Raw genomic sequence first — 13,387 nt, 5'->3', positions numbered from 1 at the left:
AAAGGAGGTTTATAGTCCTTAAAAATCAGAAGGTCATTGTAAGCACCAATGCCCGATTTTTAGAAGAGGACTATGTAATGAACCACAAGCCCATAAGTAAATTTGTTCTTAAGGAAATAATAGAGGACACGTCTAATCTAGTACCAACTGTAAAAGATGAAATATCACAAGAAACTGCAACACGTATCACAAATGATACACAATTGCTCAAAGTGCCTCATCGTAGTGGGAGGGTTGTTAGGCAACCTGAAAGATGTTGGTGCAGGAAGCATCCGACAATCGAACCGTTGTTTTGATAATGGCAAAGGAATTCAAAGTTAAGGTTGTGTTGTTATCTAACAAGGCTCATGGAGCTTGCAGGAAAGTTCTAAGTAGTACTTAGGCAAAAGTCCTAGCTGCGGTTAGGCAGGTGGAAAACCCTAGGGGGTGGTAACCCTAGGTCATAGGGGCCGGTAACCCTATGCGGAAAGTCTTGGCGGGTCGAGGGCTTCAGGCAAAAGTCCTAGGGGGTGGTAACTTTAGGTGGAAAGTCCTGGTGTCGTGAACCAGGTGGAAGACTGGGCGAGCCGGGAAGCGGGAGTCCAGTAGAAAGTCGATCGTACTGGCAACAAGTATAACTCCTGAGTGGAGTAGGTGAGGATGCGTTCCCCGCAGAGAGAACAGTAGGCATCGGGTCGACCTAGGACTTTCGGTCGAAAATCCGAAGTCAGACCCGGACAGTCCGAAGACTGTCAGAATATTCTATTATCATGATTAATATCTGTGCTAACTTGGTTTTGCAGGATGTGTTTGTATTGGTAGACTAACATGTTTTGCAGGGCCAAAAACTAGAGTTTAGCCTCGGATGAACAGTATCCGAGGTGCATCCATGGAGCTTGGAGGCGCCTCAGGTGCAAGCCAAAGCCAGCTGTCCAGAGGAGCTGGAGGCGCCTCAGATAAAGCTGGAGGCGCCTTGGACCAAGGCTTGAAGGCGCCTTGAAGAGGCTTGGAAGCGCCTTAAACCAGATAAGGTGCGACCAGGCCTGTGCTAATCCACCCGTGCGACTCGGCGGCCTGGAGGCGCCTGGGACAGGCTTGGAGGCGCCTCCAGCACAGTATAAAAGAGGGGTTCGAGGCAGCACTCTATATATCTTCATCCAAGCGATCCTTCTGCGAAAAGCTGCTAACGACACGATCCCGAAGTGCTGCGACAACCTCCCGACGACCCGGAGCTTCGTTTCTTCATCTCTTGTTGTTGGTATAAGATCATTATTTTAATTTGAGCTGTAATTATTATACTTGTAAACTTTATCGATTCTATAGTTGTTTCCCTCCGAAAGCGGTTAACGACCGCGGGCCTTGGAGTAGGAGTCGTCACAGGCTCCGAACCAAGTAAACGACCTGTGTTCGCATTGTGTGCCTTTTATTTCCGCTACTTTATTACTCTTATTACTCGTCAAGTTTTACGAAGTCGATTCCAAAACGCGAAATAGCCACGAGTGCTATTCACCCCCCTCTAGTGCTTTCGATCCAATAATTGGTATCAGAGCGGGGCCGCGTTGATATGGTGCAACCACTAATCACGTAATTTTTTTTCGTGGTGTTTTCGATTTTACGGAGTCAATTAGAATCTAGCGTAATAGCTACATTCTAATTATTTTTACGAATCAGTTTTTGCTCGAAGTTGGTGCAACACCACTCGAGCTCGTGATCTTAACTTTATTTCCCCCACTGCTAATCCAAGACCTAGTCTTGGGACATCTCTTCTATTTTTTGTTTTGCATACTATCAATGACCCAACAAGAGGGTTTTAGCACCGTTCGTTCCCCACTCTTCACCGGAGAAGATTTCGGGTACTGGAAGGGACGAATGGAAACTTTCCTCAAAATCCAGTTCGAGACGTGGATGATCGTCAAGACTGGATTGCAACTACCAATCGACGAAGATGACAAGCCAACACCCTGCGAAAATTGGGAACCAACCCTAATCAAGAAGGTGGAAGCCGATGCTAGAGCGACCTACACCCTCCAATGTGGCCTGACCAAAGAGGAGCTCAACAGAGTTGGTCCGTTTTCAACCGCAAAGGAGCTGTGGGATAAACTGATAGAACTGTACGAGGGCACCTCAGACACCAAAGTAAGTAAATGTGATTTATTACTTAATAAACTATATAATCTAAAGATGCAGGAAGGTGAGACGGCGAGTTCACTCCATGCACGTATTCAAGACATCCTCAACTCCCTCCACGGAATCGGGCAAAAGGTCGAAAATAGGGATATCATAAGGTATGCTCTCAATGCTTTTCCAAGGAGTACATTGTGGGCATCAATGGTAGATGCTTACAAAGTCTCCAAGGATTGTTATTGTTAGTGTTGCAAGGTTGCAAACATAGTCCCACATTGAAAACACATGGGAAAGATCATGGGTTTATAAGAGAAAGATATCTCCATTGGCATGAGGCCTTTTGGGTAAAGCCCAAGAGCAAAACCATGAGGGCTTAGGCCCAAAGTGGACAATATCATACCATTGTGGAGATATCTAAATTCTTTTCGATCATACAATTGGTATCAGAGCCCAGAGTGCCAGAAGGTTTAACCGCCGACTGTGCATAAGAGCTATGGTCTGATTGAGCCATGTGAGTATAATATTGACCTCAAACAAAGAAAATGGAGGCTCCTATGTTCGGATCAAGAAGACCAGATACCAGGCAGGAAGTCCTAGTTGCGGCTATGCAAGAAAGTCCTAGTAGGTAGGGTGGACCGAGGGGCAGAAAGTCCTAGTAGGTAGGGTGGACCGAGGGGCAGGAAGTCCTGGTGGGTCAAGGATCGAACGTGGGAAGCCTGTGGTCCTTTGTTTGAGGGGGGATTGTTGGCGTTGCAAGGTTGCAAACATAGTCCCACATTGAAAACACATGGAAAAGATCATGGATTTATAAGAGAAAGATATCTCCATTGGCATGAGGCCTTTTGGGTAGAGCCCAAGAGTAAAACCATGAGGGCTTAGGCCCAAAGTGGACAATATCATGCTATTGTGGAGATATCTAAATTCTTTTCGTTCCTAAATTTATCATGTATAAAATTAGATGAATTATTTTCTGAGTTTGAACTACATGAGCAGACTAATGCACAGCCAATCGAGAAAGGTGTTGCTTTACTTGCAGGTACCAGTAGAACTCGCGAACCAAGATCACAACGAAGAACTGAACCAGAGTCGGAAGAAGAACCCGACTCAGACGATGTAGACGATGAACTGACAACCGGGCTCGTGAACCTCATGAAAAAGCTCTACAAGAAGAAGAAGAGCTTCAACAAGAGAGACCTAAAGAAGGCAGTACAATCCAAGGAGTTTCAACCCAGTTCAAAAGTCAAGTTCGAGGTGATCTGCTACGGGTGCAACCAGAAGGGGCACATCAAGGCCAACTGCCCTAATCAGAAGGATGCAAAGAAGTGAAGGAAGAAGGCCCTCAAGGCGACATGGGACGAATCGTCCTCAGAAGATACCGACGATGAACTCGATCAGACGAGTCTCCTCGCACTGATGGCCTGGGACCAGATCAATGTGTCCGAGAGAAAAAGCGAGTCGGAAGCATAATCGGAAAGAAGCCACGGATCTGTATCCGTTTCCGAAGGGCCATACCCCGCTGTAAGTATTCCTTGACTAAATAATTTAGTTAATTATTTATTATGCAAATTAGCAAAGTCGAATATTAGGGTCAAGTCACTTCTAAAGGAAGCAGCAGTCCTAAAAGAAGTGACTAACTCCAAAACCTTGCCTGACCCAGTTCAGACTGGAAGTTCAACTCAAGTCCAAAAACTTGAGGAAGAAAATTCTAGTCTGAAAACTCAGGTTAAGGATTTGGAGAAAACGTTAGAACGGTTTTCTTTGGGCTCCAAGAACCTTGACCTAATTCTTGGGACACAAAGAGCCGTTTATAATAGAACTGGGCTAGGATATAAAACCAAAAAGAAATATAGATCTTATCTATCCTTAGTAAACAGACCAAATAGTAAATCAGTCCAAGCATGGATACCCAAGTCCAACCTAATCAATCAAACTGGACTTGATCAATATTGGATCCCCAAGGATCAAATACATTACCTCGATAGACCATATCGAGACTATGATCCAAGGGGAGCTAGTAGAAAAACTATCTTAATAAAAAGAATTTAATTAAATCAAAAATCAAATTAAATTTAAAATTCAAATTAAATTCAAAATAAAAATTCAGATTAATTCTAAATTTAAATCAAATTTATAAATTAAATTCTTACAAAATATTAAAAATCCAAGGGAAGGCTCCAGAATAGCTGGCACCTCCAAAACTTAATCTACCCGACAAGGGTAACCAAGAGTAGACTACCCGGTAGGGTAATTAAGGTTAGAATAAAAAGGGCTAGGTTTAACTTGACTCACGGTACTAGTGAAGTATTGGATGATAGTACGTTGGGGAAGGTTAGTCATCGCATGTCTAGGAAGATATGGCTTCGACCTGGTGCATTTGGCTAAGTGGAACTGACCGAAGCTACCCTTTATGGATCATAACCAGTTAGACCAAGGTTTTATACTAAGTTCAATAGGTAGGACTACTTGGAAAACCTCGAAGGCATGGTTACTTTAATGATGTCCAGGTGACTCACCATAGCCTAGAAGTTTATCCAACGAATGCATATTTGTTGAACCCAAAGCTAAACCTGAATCTAACACAAAGTTAAACCAAACCCTAAAATTGAACCTAATTCATCTCATAATATTATAGGATTCCCTGATTGAAAATTTAGATCGGGTGAGATGACTAATGATAAAATAAATTAAAATTAAAATTAAAATTAAATTAAATCAAAATTAAATTTAAACTAAAATTAAATTAAATCAAAATTAAAATTAAAATCAAATTATAAATTAAATCAAAATTAAAACTAAAATTAAATCAAATCAAATTATAAATTAAAATTAAAATTAAATTAAATTAAAATTAAATTAAAACTAAAATTAAATTAAATCAAAATTAAAACTAAAATCAAATTATAAATTAAAACTAAAATTAAATTTAATTAAATTAAAATTAAAATTAAATTAAATCAAAATTAAAACTAAAATTAAATTATAAATTAAAATTAAAATGAATCAAAATTAAAATTAAAATCAAATTATAAATTAAAATTAAAATAAAGTTAAAATTAAATTAAAGTTAAAATTAAAATAAATTAAAACTAAAATTAAATTAAATCAAAATTAAAATCAAAATCAAATTATAAATTAAAATTAAATTAAAGTTAAAATTAAATTAAAATTAAAATAAAGTTAAAATTAAATCAAAAATAAAATTAAAATCAAATTATAAATTAAAATTAAAATTAAAATTAAAATCAAATTAAATTAAATCAAAATTGAAACTAAAATTAAATTAAATCAAAATTAAAATTAAAATCCAATTATAAATTAAAATTAAAATAAAGTTAAAATTAAATTAAAGTTATAATTAAATTTAATTAAACTAAATTAAAATTAAATTAATACTAAATTGAATTAATATTTTGTTAAATTTGAATTAACTTGTTGATCTGCAAATTTAATTAACTTAATCACTTTTCAAAACTTTAATTAATTTAATATTCTTTCAAAATTTAACTAACTTAAACACTTTTCAAAACTTAAATTAACTTAATATTTTTAAAATTCAATTAATTTAATATTCTTTCAAAATTTAATTAACTTAAACAATTAACTTAAAGGAAATTTAATTAACTTAATTACTTTCGAAATTTAATTAACTTAACATTTTCAAACCTTAAGTAATTCAAACTTAACCATTTTCCAAAAAACAAATTCAACCATCTCACAATCACCCATAGAAATAACTGATTGCTAAACTAGAATGGGTGAGATGGAAAATTAGGGAGTTTATTTCAATCATACTATCTTTTGATCCATTAAAAGGAATCCAATTCAAATACCTTATGTCACGCCCCAGGTAGTCCCTGTCCGAAGAAATTTCGGCAGCATCTCCCCTGTGCGGCGGACAATATGAAGCTCAGTATACATATATCTCCATACCTCGGCCACACACGGCCGGAATAATACAATACAAATAAGAACAAGCCACGCAGTTTATATCAACATTCCACATAAGTCAACATATAATCAATTCACGCAGTTTAATAAGAAAAGACGATATAAAATCTCGGAAATATATGTAAACATCCTACTCCACTACATCGAAGAAAACCAAATCCACGAAGTAATGAAAATATCTGCAGCGGAAAACAATAGTAGTAAACCCGAATGTTCAATGTCCACAATACAACCCACAATACAAGTATTTAAGATGCAAGAGCAGAATAAATCCGACAAAGAAAATCCTCGTGACAAAGGGGCTAGCGATCGAATCTCTCTGGCCTCAACCTCAAATAAAATAAGAATAACGGGTGAGTTCAAATAACTCGTGAGTAAACCCATAGACATGTATAGCAATATATATCCACCAGTAAAACCTACAGTCTCCTAAACCATATGATCAATAGTACAGTTCTCTAACCATACAACCTACGTACACAGTTTCCTAACAAGATAATGATATGGATCATGGTCAATAACCAAAAATAGGCATAAAGTACAGTCTATAGCAAGAAAAAAATAAGAAAATGCATAATCGAAATAAATCAGACTCACTGCGAGGCTTGTCATTGGTGATCGAACATACATGATAAAAATAGTCGAGCAAAAGCCTATAACTCAGATGCATGTCAATCATACGAATCACCAAATGCATCACTCAAAATAATGCAATGCATACGATGCAATGATACGTATCCCGGTCACCCCTACTCGGTAGTCTCGCCTCACACACAATGGTGAGACCGAGTGGGTGCGACAACCGCACTCTGGTCACTACCCACGATGAGTAACGAGCAAGGTGGGACGGGATGCCGAGTACACCTATCCTCCCGCCTCAAACATAGGAGGGAGCGAACGCCTCATCTCCCTGTGATGACGGGAGGGACCCGGTGTGCTACCACGCCCTGCCACGCTACCCACGAGGCCCCAATGAGCGATCTACCCTACACACCGAAAGGCCGTGCCACTACCCACGCAGTGAACACGCTGCGGGTCCACGAATGGCCGACGAGCTCAACAACACTGGAGTCGTCAATCGCCCAGCATGCAATCATGCGATATGGTGCGTGCGGCTACAGTATGTCATACCTGAACATAGCCTCCTCCATAGATGTGTGTGCCCAAAAGGTAAACGCATATATATAAACATGATATAAACAGCATAAATCCAAAGACATCACATATACAATGATGTAAGTATCATGAATCCAAGAGCATGTATCACACATGTAAAGCAACTAATCCAGTAGAGTAGAGCACTATAGATATGCACCTCTATGAACATATATACACATGGCAAGAGATAAAATATCCAATCCTGAAGTAAAGCAACTAGCAGATGAAGCATGTGATAGGTATCAACTAAACCTAAATCCAGGGGAAGTGTTGAACTACCAATCACTAGCAACTATATAAAAACTATACATATCATAAGACAGTATCAAAAGATAAGTCAAAGGGTACCCGCCTCAAATAGAAGGTACAATCACGCTAAATCCAACGTCGAGACGCCTGTCTCAAATCAGAGTCCTGTATCAAACAATATATATATATTTTATTTAGATAAATCCAAAAGAATAACTAAATAAAATTCCTAATAAAAAATTAGGGCAAAACCCTAATCATCATAACCACAACTTACCTAACTAAACCTAATGGTCGACTAGGGTTAGTTACCTAATCCCTAATCACCAATTTGATTAGAAATCCAAACTTAGATTAGATCCAATAGTTAACTAGGGTTAATTGCTTAACCCTAATTATTCCATTAGATTAAATCTACGTAAATAAATCTAATCATAATCAACAACTAGTAACCCAATTACTCCTAATTCAAATCTACACATCATGTATCAACTAACGATACACTAACCATCATGTAATCCATAACATCTCCAATTCAACACATAGCTAATTCATCAACAATATAAATCAATTACTCTACACCTTACCTCAAATTCAAACCCCTGTTCTTGATCCAAAGCCACTGATGATGCTGGTGTGCATGTTGCCGGCAAGATCAACCCAAGATCTACATCCCTAAGACAGTGCCTCTTAGCTCATAGCCATGCTTGTAAATCCTCAGCACTCAACCTTGTTGAGATCCCGAGCACACCTCACTGATCAAACCAGAACCTCACTGTTGGATTCACCTCTCGATCAGAACAAGAAGAACAAACCTCCCTCCTTCTCTTCAATCCCGTAGCCCTAATCAACAGCAAGGCAGGGGAGATCCAAGATCAACCAAGAAGGATTAACCAGAACAAAGCCCCAATCCGTGAATCAACAAGAATCTAACAAATGAATCAAGAGGAAAGAAGTGATAAGGTCCGGATTGCTTACCCATCGAAACCCTAGGGCATCTTCAAGCCGGCGATTGGATGGCAAAGGATCGACCTAGGGCATCGAATCGGGGAAGAAAGGTTTGGTAGAACCGGGAGGAAAGCTCGAGGAAAACTTGAGAATAGTATATCAGGATGATCCGAGCCTCCTGGTTCGGTCTCCGGCAAGCTCCGGCAACGATCTCCTCCGGCGATATCGACAATCGCCACAGATCCGGCCGCGAGAGAGACAAAGAGAATCGGTCGTTGGGGCAGAGAGAATCGACCGCTAGTAGCTATGGAACCTGACATTCGTGAGGCTCCGGAGAAGAAGACCCCTGCCGGCGCTGACCTTGTGGCGATCGGCGACGACAGCGAGAGGAACCGAGGGAGGTTGGGGTCGCATCGGGGCAGAGAGGGGAGAAGAAGGTTCGGGTGAGGAGAGGCTCGGGGTCGCCGTTTGGGGAAAGAAAAAGGAAAAGGTTTTATAAATAAAACATTTTCTCAATTAAACGGGTATCCCAAACAGGCCTTATCCGCGTCCGAAATTAATCCCCTCAAAACCCATCGTACGAGCTCCGAAAAATTCTCAGAAAATTTCTAAAAATTCCGGAAAAATCCTATAAGGCTATTTTCCAAATAACCCTATTAATTAAATTTTTCCGAGATCTCACATCATATGCAGTCACCCAAGTGCATCATCTAATATGCAACAATCACAATAAATCCAATTCAAATAACTTATATGTAGGAATTGGATCAATGGATGTTGGATAGTGGATGTTCCAGACATATGACTGGAAATAGGTTGAAGTTCACTAAGCTCAAATTCAAGAACCTAGGATCAGTTGCATTTGGCAACGACGATAAACTTATGGTAATCGGAAAAGGTAATATCAAACTTAGTTCTGATTTCATTATTCGAAACGTTTTATTAGTTGAAAACTTTAACTTTAACTTACTAAGTATTAGTCAGTTGTGTGATAGTGGCTACTTGGTTGTTTTAATAATTCTGGGTGTTTAGTTAAAAATATTGATAACCCCTAAGTTATACTTAAGGGATTTAGGAAAAATAACATCTACACAATTGACCTGCCCATAACCCCAATAAAGTGCTTTTTGACACAACAAAAGGAAACCAACCTGTGGCACAGAAGACTGGGTCACACTCATTTCAAACTCATTTCAAAAATGAGTCAAAATGGCTTAGTTAGAGGGCTACCCAAATTAAGGAACTTAGAAAATACAGTTTGCCAAGTTTGCCAGCAAGGTAAGCAAACCAAATCAACACACAAGTCAACCAACCTAGATAGAACTAACTCCTTACTTGAGCTCCTACATTTAGACCTATTTGATTCACATGGAGCCAAGTCACTAAGCAAGAACCAGTACTGCTTAGTTATAATTGATGATTACTCTAGGTTCACTTGGGTGAAATTTCTAAAAACAAAAGATGAAACCTTTGAAGTTTTTGATAATTTCTGCAAGTTAATAGAAAATGAAAAAGACACTAAAATTAAAAGAATAAGAAGTGATCATGGGGGTGAGTTTGAAAATCATAGATTTACCTAATTTTGTAAGATTAATGGATACAAACATGAATTTTCATGCCCCAGAACCCCTCAACAGAATGGGCTAATGGAACAAAAAAATAGAACCCTACAGGAGGCCGCTAGAACCATGTTAAATGAGTATAACTTAAATCATCAATTCTGGGCTGAAGCCATAAATACAACAAACTACATTCAAAATAGAATTTTAATTAACAAATTACACAATAAAACCCCCTATGAGATATACTATAATAAAATTCCAAATTTAAACTATCTAAAAGTCTTTGGATGTAAAGTTCACATTTTAAACACTAAAGATTACTTAGGAAAATTTACACCCAAATCAGTCCAAGGAATATTTTTAGGGTACTTTACAACCAGTAGAGCTTATAGAGTCTATAATCAAAATACCTTAAAAGTTAAAGAAACAACTAATGTAATCTTTGATGAAGAAAATAATCTACCTAAGATAAATGAAAATGTTGACATTAACCCAAGAATTATAGAAGATGATGAAATTCAACCTAAGACAAATAAACTAGAAGAACAAACTACTAACTCAAATATAAGACCAACAAGAGTAAGTACTTCTCACCCACCTAACCAAATTCTGGGTGACCTATTTCTAGGAGTTAGAACTAGGTCATCCTACAGAAACAGTGGCCAAATAGCCTTGATATATGAAATTGAACCTAAAACTTTAGACGCTTTACCCAATCTAGACTGGACACTAGCAATGCAGGAAGAATTAGCCCAATTTGAAAGAAACCAAGTCTGGGATTTAGTACCAAAACTCACTGACAAAACTATAATTGATACTAAATGAGTTTTCAGAAACAAACTAAATGATCAAGGTGAAATAGTTAGAAACAAAGCAAGAGTAGTAGCTAAAGGGTTTAATCAAGTAGAAGGGTTAGACTATGATGAGACCTACGCTCCTATAGCTAGACTTGAATCTATTAGGATGCTGCTGGCCTATGCAGCACACAAAGGATTCAAGCTCTACCTAATGGATATAAAATCTGCCTTCTTAAACGGGTTCATTAAAGAAGAAGTGCATGTTAGCCAACCCCTTGGATTTGAAGACTTAAAACACCCAAACCATGTTCTTAGATTAAAAAATACCCTATATGGACTAAAACAAGCACCTAGGGCCTGATATAAATGGCTATCTAATTATCTTTTAGAAAAAGGATTCCACCAAGGACAAGTAGATCCAACCCTTTTTGTGAAAACCTTAGAAAAAGACATCTTCATAGCCCAAATTTATGTAGATGATATAATATTTGGATCAACAAACTCAAAATTTTTAAAAGAATTTACAAACTTAATGGAAAGTGAGCTTGAAATGAGTTTAGTCGGGGAACTTAACTTCTTCTTAGGTCTACAAATTAAATAGACAAAGGATGGAATTTACATATACCAAACCAAATATGCCAAGGAATTAATTAAAAAATTTGGCATGGAAAATTCAAAAATTATAAATACACCAATGGCAACTAATATCAACATTGATGCTGACCTAGAAGGAAAACCAGTAGATCTAAAACACTATAGAAGCGTAATAGGCAGCTTACTCTACCTAACTGCAAGTCGACCCGACATACTATTTGCAGTAGGTGTGTGCGCAAGGTACCAATCCTGTGTAAAAGAGTCACATCTAACATGTGCTAAAAGAATACTTAGGTACATTAAGGGCACCCTAAATGTGGGACTCTGGTACCCTAGAACCTACGCCTTTGACCTTTTTGGCTATTCTGATTCAGACTATGCCGGGTGCAAACTAGATAGAAAAAGCACAAGTGGTAGCTGCCAAATTCTAGGTCAGTGCTTAGTAAGTTGGTCAAGCAAAAAGTAACACTGTGTTGCTATCCACTACTGAAGCTGAATACATAGCCCTAGGAGAATGTGCTTCTCAACTTTTGTGGATGATGCATACGCTAAAAGACTATCACCTAGAATATCAAAATACAAAAATTTTTATTGATAACATAAGTTCAATCAATCTAACCAAAAATCCGATTCACCACTCTAGAACTAAACACATAGAGGTGAAACACCATTTCGTAAGGTATTATGTGGCTAGAGGTGAAATTGGACTTAACTATGTTGAGTCCAAATCAAACCTAGCTAACATTTTCATAAAATCCTTACCTGAACTCGAGTTCAGTACATTTAGAAGACAAATAGGAATGTGTTGGGTAGAATAGATCTTTACTTTCAAATTTCTTACATCTATTCTAAAAAATACCTTTTTCAGAAATTAATTTAAAAACTAGGAAAAATAATATTTTTAAAATCCTAGTTTTCTTAGTTGTTTAAATCTGGACTTAGCCTAGGATCCTCCTCCTAGAAATCATGTTCCCCTAGTTTCAGCCAGAGCATCTCACAAGCACACTAGGCATAACTTGTTTGTGTTTGCAAAACTCAGAACGGTGTGAGATGCATAGGGTTCAACATGGACTCCAGAATGCTTATTTCTATGCATCATAGTGAGTCTGGGCATTAAAAACCAACTTTATATTAATCAAGTTAAATCATCCAACCCTAGTCAAATCTAACTGGATCTATTGACTTAACTTGACTAACCAAGTGAAGGCTATTGTCCTCTAGGCAATCATCTAGTAGCTAGATGGTTAGACATGTGGCCAAGAACTTAAGTGCTTGATTTTAAAGTTTTTTCACTCATGCTTAGACATTAGGGCTCTGATACCCTACTAAAAGAAATTAATTTGCAATCTCTTTAACTCAGCGCATGCTTGGACATTAAGGTTTTAAGCTTATTAATCCTCCTTTGCCTTTAAGTATCTTGGAATTCTTTATTCGGTTAAATATTTTGTTAAATGGACTTAGCCCTTCTTAATTTTCTCTCTTTCCAAATTATTGTTCAAAAAGCTTCTTCAAAATTAAGAATATATTTACCAACAATACCTTTCAAATTTATTTTGAAAATGTAGCTAAGTATTTTTCTAATAGATTTTCAAAATTTAACTAAATATTTTTATAACAGATTTTCAAAATTTAACTAAGACTTTCAAAGTATTTCAACCTACCTGAAGTATGCTTCAATATGTTTTTCAAATTTTACAACATAGAGTTCAACTAAGTTTCAAAAATTGGCTAACATTATCTTTCAAAGTCAACATTTTTAAACTCAGTTGAAAGAAAAATATCTCTTTAGACCCTTATTTCACTTAGCTAAGAATTTTACAATTAAATTCAAAAAGCTAAGTGTTATCAAAGTATCTTTATCCCTCTTTAAAGGCTAATGTTTATTTAATTCTCTATTTTTCTAACTATAAAATCTGTTTGAAAAGTTAGAATTATTCAAACTTGCTTATTTTTGATAAATGGCAAAGGAGGAGAGTAGGGAAATTCAAAGTAGGAAAATTCAAAAATAAAATTTATAAAGAGAGCATT

General features: G+C 37.2%; 1 long non-coding RNA gene across 1 annotated transcript; it reads right to left on the bottom strand.

Annotated features, from left to right (window-relative positions):
* Nucleotides 1-7,542: 7,542 nt before the first annotated feature.
* On the bottom strand, nt 7,543-8,866 carry LOC121993894. Its single transcript, XR_006115464.1, has 3 exons — nt 8,437-8,866; nt 8,046-8,301; nt 7,543-7,623 (listed from the first exon to the last, which is right to left on the bottom strand). It is a non-coding gene; the product is annotated as an uncharacterized LOC121993894 (long non-coding RNA).
* Nucleotides 8,867-13,387: the final 4,521 nt, after the last annotated feature.

Source organism: Zingiber officinale, chromosome 6A (assembly GCF_018446385.1).
Source record: "Zingiber officinale cultivar Zhangliang chromosome 6A, Zo_v1.1, whole genome shotgun sequence".
NCBI lineage: Eukaryota > Viridiplantae > Streptophyta > Magnoliopsida > Zingiberales > Zingiberaceae > Zingiber > Zingiber officinale.
The sequence above is the reverse complement of the archived record's forward strand: the minus strand, read 5'-3'. Positions and strand labels throughout refer to the sequence as shown.